Below are 7500 nucleotides of genomic sequence, written 5' to 3'. Positions count from 1 at the left end.
CGCCTTCGAACCTCTAACTTTCGTTCTTGATTAATGAAAACATACTTGGCAAATGCTTTCGCTTCTGTTCGTCTTGCGACGATCCAAGAATTTCACCTCTAACGTCGCAATACGAATGCCCCCGCCTGTCCCTATTAATCATTACCTCGGGTTCCGAAAACCAACAAAATAGAACCGAGGTCCTATTCCATTATTCCATGCACACAGTATTCAGGCGGGCTTGCCTGCTTTAAGCACTCTAATTTGTTCAAAGTAAACGTGCCGGCCCACCGAGACACTCAATAAAGAGCACCCTGGTAGGATTTCAACGGGGTCCGCCTCGGGACGCACGAGCACGCACGGGGCGGTCGCACGCCTTCGGCTCGCCCCACCGGCAGGACGTCCCACGATACATGCCAGTTAAACACCGACGGGCGGTGAACCAACAGCGTGGGACACAAATCCAACTACGAGCTTTTTAACCGCAACAACTTTAATATACGCTATTGGAGCTGGAATTACCGCGGCTGCTGGCACCAGACTTGCCCTCCAATAGATACTCGTTAAAGGATTTAAAGTGTACTCATTCCGATTACGGGGCCTCGGATGAGTCCCGTATCGTTATTTTTCGTCACTACCTCCCCGTGCCGGGAGTGGGTAATTTGCGCGCCTGCTGCCTTCCTTGGATGTGGTAGCCGTTTCTCAGGCTCCCTCTCCGGAATCGAACCCTGATTCCCCGTTACCCGTTACAACCATGGTAGGCGCAGAACCTACCATCGACAGTTGATAAGGCAGACATTTGAAAGATGCGTCGCCGGTACGAGGACCGTGCGATCAGCCCAAAGTTATTCAGAGTCACCAAGGCAAACGGACCGGACGAGCCGACCGATTGGTTTTGATCTAATAAAAGCGTCCCTTCCATCTCTGGTCGGGACTCTGTTTGCATGTATTAGCTCTAGAATTACCACAGTTATCCAAGTAACGTGGGTACGATCTAAGGAACCATAACTGATTTAATGAGCCATTCGCGGTTTCACCTTAATGCGGCTTGTACTGAGACATGCATGGCTTAATCTTTGAGACAAGCATATGACTACTGGCAGGATCAACCAGGGAGCTGCGTCAACTAGAGCTGAGCAGCCGGCCGCCCGGGAGTGTGTCCCGGGGGCCCGCGCGAACACGCAAGCGTCCGCTCAATCATTCTGCAAACAGGAGGAGGCTGAGCTCCCCTGCACAATACACCTCGAAACCCTCTCAGGTCCCGGCGGCGCGCAGCGCCGTCCCAAGTACTTGGTCGGGTTCGAGAGAGGCGCAATCGCCCGGAGTTAGGCGAGTAGACGCTTTCGGTGCGACCACCCGTGCTCCCAACTGAGCTTGCCGCTGCCGACAGAGGCCCGGGAGCGTGCTGTCGTGGCATTGCCGGCGGGAGACAACACGCGCCACCTACGGTGACCGGCAGCTCCAACGCCAGCGCCACAGAAGGACAAAAGCCCCACTTGGGTGCCGAAGCGAACTCTCCCAGCACAGCGCACGCGCCAACACATCCGCACAGCTGCGATACAAACCACCAGCGAGAACCGCTGGGGCGACCGAGCAGCAGACGGCGTCGCGGCGCCGAGCGCCGGGCGGCGGCGCATCCTCAACGCACACACGCACGTTTGAGGAGACGCGGCCGGCCCCACAGGCGGCCGCGACACTCCCAGGCCTGCGAAGCGGGGCAAACGCCGCGCGCTTCAGTATACGTAGCCGACCCTCAGCCAGACGTGGCCCGGGAACGGAATCCATGGACCGCAATGTGCGTTCGAAACGTCGATGTTCATGTGTCCTGCAGTTCACATGTCGACGCGCAATTTGCTGCGTTCTTCATCGACCCACGAGCCGAGTGATCCACCGTCCTGGGTGATCTTTTCTCAGTTTCCGCCGTCTCTTTCAAGACGGTCGCATAGGCGGGAGTGAGGCGTGTGGCAGCCCCTGTTCCAGCGTTCTGTGTCCAACGGCCTCACGGCCGACGGGCGTCGTACGGCTCCACACCGGAGCGGACAGGCACTCGGGCGAAAGTCATTCAAAACCGGCGCCAGGCGCCAGGTGCCGCAGGCCAGCCGCTCCAGCGCTTCAGCGCTCGTACCACACAACATTGCCGCTAGTTTTGAGAGGCACGCGTGGTTCCGCACGCGGCGCACGGCTACGGCGAGCCGTACAGGTAGCGTGTTGCGCGACACGACACGCACATCGAAAGACATGCAGTCTAGTCGGTAATGATCCTTCCGCAGGTTCACCTACGGAAACCTTGTTACGACTTTTACTTCCTCTAAATGATCAAGTTTGGTCATCTTTCCGGTAGCATCGGCAACGACAGAGTCAATGCCGCGTACCAGTCCGAAGACCTCACTAAATCATTCAATCGGTAGTAGCGACGGGCGGTGTGTACAAAGGGCAGGGACGTAATCAACGCGAGCTTATGACTCGCGCTTACTGGGAATTCCTCGTTCATGGGGAACAATTGCAAGCCCCAATCCCTAGCACGAAGGAGGTTCAGCGGGTTACCCCGACCTTTCGGCCTAGGAAGACACGCTGATTCCTTCAGTGTAGCGCGCGTGCGGCCCAGAACATCTAAGGGCATCACAGACCTGTTATTGCTCAATCTCGTGCGGCTAGAAGCCGCCTGTCCCTCTAAGAAGAAAAGTAATCGCTGACAGCACGAAGGATGTCACGCGACTAGTTAGCAGGCTAGAGTCTCGTTCGTTATCGGAATTAACCAGACAAATCGCTCCACCAACTAAGAACGGCCATGCACCACCACCCACCGAATCAAGAAAGAGCTATCAATCTGTCAATCCTTCCGGTGTCCGGGCCTGGTGAGGTTTCCCGTGTTGAGTCAAATTAAGCCGCAGGCTCCACTCCTGGTGGTGCCCTTCCGTCAATTCCTTTAAGTTTCAGCTTTGCAACCATACTTCCCCCGGAACCCAAAAGCTTTGGTTTCCCGGAGGCTGCCCGCCGAGTCATCGGAGGAACTGCGGCGGATCGCTGGCTGGCATCGTTTATGGTTAGAACTAGGGCGGTATCTGATCGCCTTCGAACCTCTAACTTTCGTTCTTGATTAATGAAAACATACTTGGCAAATGCTTTCGCTTCTGTTCGTCTTGCGACGATCCAAGAATTTCACCTCTAACGTCGCAATACGAATGCCCCCGCCTGTCCCTATTAATCATTACCTCGGGTTCCGAAAACCAACAAAATAGAACCGAGGTCCTATTCCATTATTCCATGCACACAGTATTCAGGCGGGCTTGCCTGCTTTAAGCACTCTAATTTGTTCAAAGTAAACGTGCCGGCCCACCGAGACACTCAATAAAGAGCACCCTGGTAGGATTTCAACGGGGTCCGCCTCGGGACGCACGAGCACGCACGGGGCGGTCGCACGCCTTCGGCTCGCCCCACCGGCAGGACGTCCCACGATACATGCCAGTTAAACACCGACGGGCGGTGAACCAACAGCGTGGGACACAAATCCAACTACGAGCTTTTTAACCGCAACAACTTTAATATACGCTATTGGAGCTGGAATTACCGCGGCTGCTGGCACCAGACTTGCCCTCCAATAGATACTCGTTAAAGGATTTAAAGTGTACTCATTCCGATTACGGGGCCTCGGATGAGTCCCGTATCGTTATTTTTCGTCACTACCTCCCCGTGCCGGGAGTGGGTAATTTGCGCGCCTGCTGCCTTCCTTGGATGTGGTAGCCGTTTCTCAGGCTCCCTCTCCGGAATCGAACCCTGATTCCCCGTTACCCGTTACAACCATGGTAGGCGCAGAACCTACCATCGACAGTTGATAAGGCAGACATTTGAAAGATGCGTCGCCGGTACGAGGACCGTGCGATCAGCCCAAAGTTATTCAGAGTCACCAAGGCAAACGGACCGGACGAGCCGACCGATTGGTTTTGATCTAATAAAAGCGTCCCTTCCATCTCTGGTCGGGACTCTGTTTGCATGTATTAGCTCTAGAATTACCACAGTTATCCAAGTAACGTGGGTACGATCTAAGGAACCATAACTGATTTAATGAGCCATTCGCGGTTTCACCTTAATGCGGCTTGTACTGAGACATGCATGGCTTAATCTTTGAGACAAGCATATGACTACTGGCAGGATCAACCAGGGAGCTGCGTCAACTAGAGCTGAGCAGCCGGCCGCCCGGGAGTGTGTCCCGGGGGCCCGCGCGAACACGCAAGCGTCCGCTCAATCATTCTGCAAACAGGAGGAGGCTGAGCTCCCCTGCACAATACACCTCGAAACCCTCTCAGGTCCCGGCGGCGCGCAGCGCCGTCCCAAGTACTTGGTCGGGTTCGAGAGAGGCGCAATCGCCCGGAGTTAGGCGAGTAGACGCTTTCGGTGCGACCACCCGTGCTCCCAACTGAGCTTGCCGCTGCCGACAGAGGCCCGGGAGCGTGCTGTCGTGGCATTGCCGGCGGGAGACAACACGCGCCACCTACGGTGACCGGCAGCTCCAACGCCAGCGCCACAGAAGGACAAAAGCCCCACTTGGGTGCCGAAGCGAACTCTCCCAGCACAGCGCACGCGCCAACACATCCGCACAGCTGCGATACAAACCACCAGCGAGAACCGCTGGGGCGACCGAGCAGCAGACGGCGTCGCGGCGCCGAGCGCCGGGCGGCGGCGCATCCTCAACGCACACAGTCCTCAATCGGACCAGCACACTGAAGATGTCCACCGCGCTTCGCACCGGGCCCGCGAGGACCTACTTTGGCCGCACGGCGCCGCGCGCAGGGTGCGCCGGCGCGCAGCTGCGACGCCTGCCGCGTCCGTCGGCCGGCGCGCCTGCCACTGGCCGCCCCCACCAGCCGGCTGTAGCGCGTGCGCCCACGCACCGCGCGGCCAGCACGCCGGGAGGCGCCCCCTCACCGGCCGGGGACGGTCCCACCCAGCCACCGCCGCGTATCGCTTCACACCCAGATGCCGTTCAGTTTCGTCGGCATGGTGGGTATCGCTGGAACAACCGGTTCGTACCTCAACCTATCGTCGCCATCACCGATTCACCCCTAGCGAGAACAACCGCACCACAACAGGTTACCATTTGTTCATTTGCGTAACTTCACCAGAAAACGCAGGCGTCCATCGCCATTTGCAACTTCAACGATTATTGCATGCCTGTGTCAGGTGTCACGCCACACTACGTCTGCCCACATACACGCAACAAAATGTGCACGCCTAGACAATACGTGGAAGGTGGCCCCCGTACGTATGCGATGTCCATTGCTCGAACGACTGTCAACCGGCCTCTGTAGCATGTCGCAGATATGGAACGCGGTGCACCATGCCATCACGGTGTGTGAGGAGAGACGACTAGGTCCGAATACATCAACAGACAGCTCATGCTGATCGCCATCCACGGCGTCCGTTCCTCCCACACGTCTCTATGGCGTACCACACTGCAATCCAGCTCTCATAGGGAGACGACACGTAGCTGCGTGCACAATATTTGCACTGTATGGTCCGCCGTTTTTGGGCGCAGTCGTTGTACGGTCACACATGTGCCACGATGTATCATTCGGTACATAAGGACGAATGTGCAGTACAGATTGTGGTTTACGCGTACGACATTAGCGGACGGTTGACACAGGCCGCACCACAACGTAGCCTGAGTACGTCGCATGCGAAGGGCATTGAACATGCAAACTTCTCACCAACCAGCTTGCGAAGGCAGGGGGGCAAGGTGGGGACGTGGGGAGGGGCGGCATGTACGTCCTGCTGCCATCCACATTACAGTGTACAGCAGGAGCATGTGGAAAGTCAGCAAGACTTGCAAGGTGTTTAACATGAAGCGATACACAGGGGAGCGGGCAGTGCGAGTAGCGAACTATATTGCGAGGGTTGCGGGTGGGCAACACTACACTAATTGAACGAGTCGTATAACAATTACAGAGCAGGTTTAGGCGACAACATGGGTTACGTTAGGGGACAACGTGGGTTACGTTAGGGGACAACGTGGGTTACTTTAGGGGACAACGTGGGTTAGGTTAAGGCACAACGTGGGTTAGGTTAAGGCACAACATGGGTTAGGTTAAGGCACAACATGGGTTAGGTTAAGGCACAACATGGGTTAGGTTAAGGCACAACATGGGTTAGGTTAAGGCACAACGTGGGTTAGGTTAAGGCACAACGTGGGTTAGGTTAAGGCACAACGTGGGTTAGGTTAAGGCACAACGTGGGTTAGGTTAAGGCACAACGTGGGTTAGGTTAAGGCACAACATGGGTTAGGTTAAGGCACAACATGGGTTAGGTTAAGGCACAACATGGGTTAGGTTAAGGCACAACATGGGTTAGGTTAAGGCACAACATGGGTTAGGTTAAGGTACAACATGGGTTAGGTTAAGGTACAACATGGGTTAGGTTAAGGTACAACATGGGTTAGGTTAAGGTACAACATGGGTTAGGTTAAGGTACAACATGGGTTAGGTTAAGGCACAACATGGGTTACGTTAAGGTACAACATGGGTTAGGTTAAGGTACAACATGGGTTAGGTTAAGGTACAACATGGGTTAGGTTAAGGTACAACATGGGTTAGGTTAAGGTACAACATGGGTTAGGTTAAGGTACAACATGGGTTAGGTTAAGGTACAACATGGGTTAGGTTAAGGTACAACATGGGTTAGGTTAAGGTACAACATGGGTTAGGTTAAGGTACAACATAGGTTAGGTTAAGGTACAACATGGGTTAGGTTAAGGCACAACATGGGTTAGGTTAAGGCACAACATGGGTTAGGTTAAGGTACAACATGGGTTAGGTTAAGGTACAACATGGGTTAGGTTAAGGTACAACATGGGTTAGGTTAAGGTACAACATGGGTTAGGTTAAGGTACAACATGGGTTAGGTTAAGGTACAACATGGGTTAGGTTAAGGTACAACATGGGTTAGGTTAAGGCACAACATAGGTTAGGTTAGGTTACACGTTGTTGTAAGGAAAGGTGTAGGGGGGGGGGGCGGCAGGTTCGTTGATAGTGATTATAGTAAGTGAATGCTTGTGACATGATCAGATTTGTCACGTCAGGATGCACCTTTGGCTTATTAGAGGCGGCGCTCCAATTCTATGCTTGTGTCAGACCTGTGTCTTTGACTCATGTCATTGTTTGTGCGCTGTGACAGGAGGTACTATTGTGATGTTGGGTGCACCGTTGTATAGGACATGTGTGGGTATTGGTGCCTTATCTGCGCAATGGTGGATGTCGAAAGGGGGGGGATATTCTATTTTCCGCATGGACCTCCTGGTCTGGTTGTGATAGTGTGGATTGTGTAATGTGGCGGAGAGGATGCACTGGATGTTGTTCCATGCTGGTGCTTACATATTGTATGTGCGCCCGTTAGAAGCAGAGAGTGGTGCGTGATGAGAGTGTCTGGCTGACGTGTGGTTCCCATTGTGGGCACACTCTTTCAGCATGTATACGGACAGTTGTATATATATTCTGTAATTTGATGGCTCTGCATTGATTACTAATCAGC

The 7500-nt window shown here is 54.4% G+C and overlaps 3 non-coding genes across 3 annotated transcripts in view; all 3 read right to left on the bottom strand.

The window, feature by feature from the left end:
- The window catches only part of LOC124772194, a 1909-nt gene extending 814 nt beyond the window's left edge, over window positions 1-1095 (bottom strand). The window contains exon 1 of the ribosomal RNA XR_007013861.1: window positions 1-1095. This exon is cut by the window's left edge and continues 814 nt beyond it. This is a non-coding gene — a ribosomal RNA (small subunit ribosomal RNA).
- Window positions 1096-1726: 631 nt separating this feature from the next.
- LOC124771846 lies at window positions 1727-1881 on the bottom strand. Its single transcript, XR_007013552.1, has one exon. It is a non-coding gene; the product is annotated as a 5.8S ribosomal RNA (ribosomal RNA).
- A 351-nt stretch (window positions 1882-2232) lies between these two features.
- Window positions 2233-4141, bottom strand: LOC124772193. The gene has a single exon (XR_007013860.1). It is a non-coding gene; the product is annotated as a small subunit ribosomal RNA (ribosomal RNA).
- Between the last annotated feature and the right edge of the window lie 3359 nt (window positions 4142-7500).

Source organism: Schistocerca piceifrons, unplaced genomic scaffold (genome assembly GCF_021461385.2).
Source record: "Schistocerca piceifrons isolate TAMUIC-IGC-003096 unplaced genomic scaffold, iqSchPice1.1 HiC_scaffold_936, whole genome shotgun sequence".
NCBI lineage: Eukaryota > Metazoa > Arthropoda > Insecta > Orthoptera > Acrididae > Schistocerca > Schistocerca piceifrons.
Note: the sequence above shows the minus strand (reverse complement) of the source record. Positions and strands in the feature narration are given on the sequence as shown.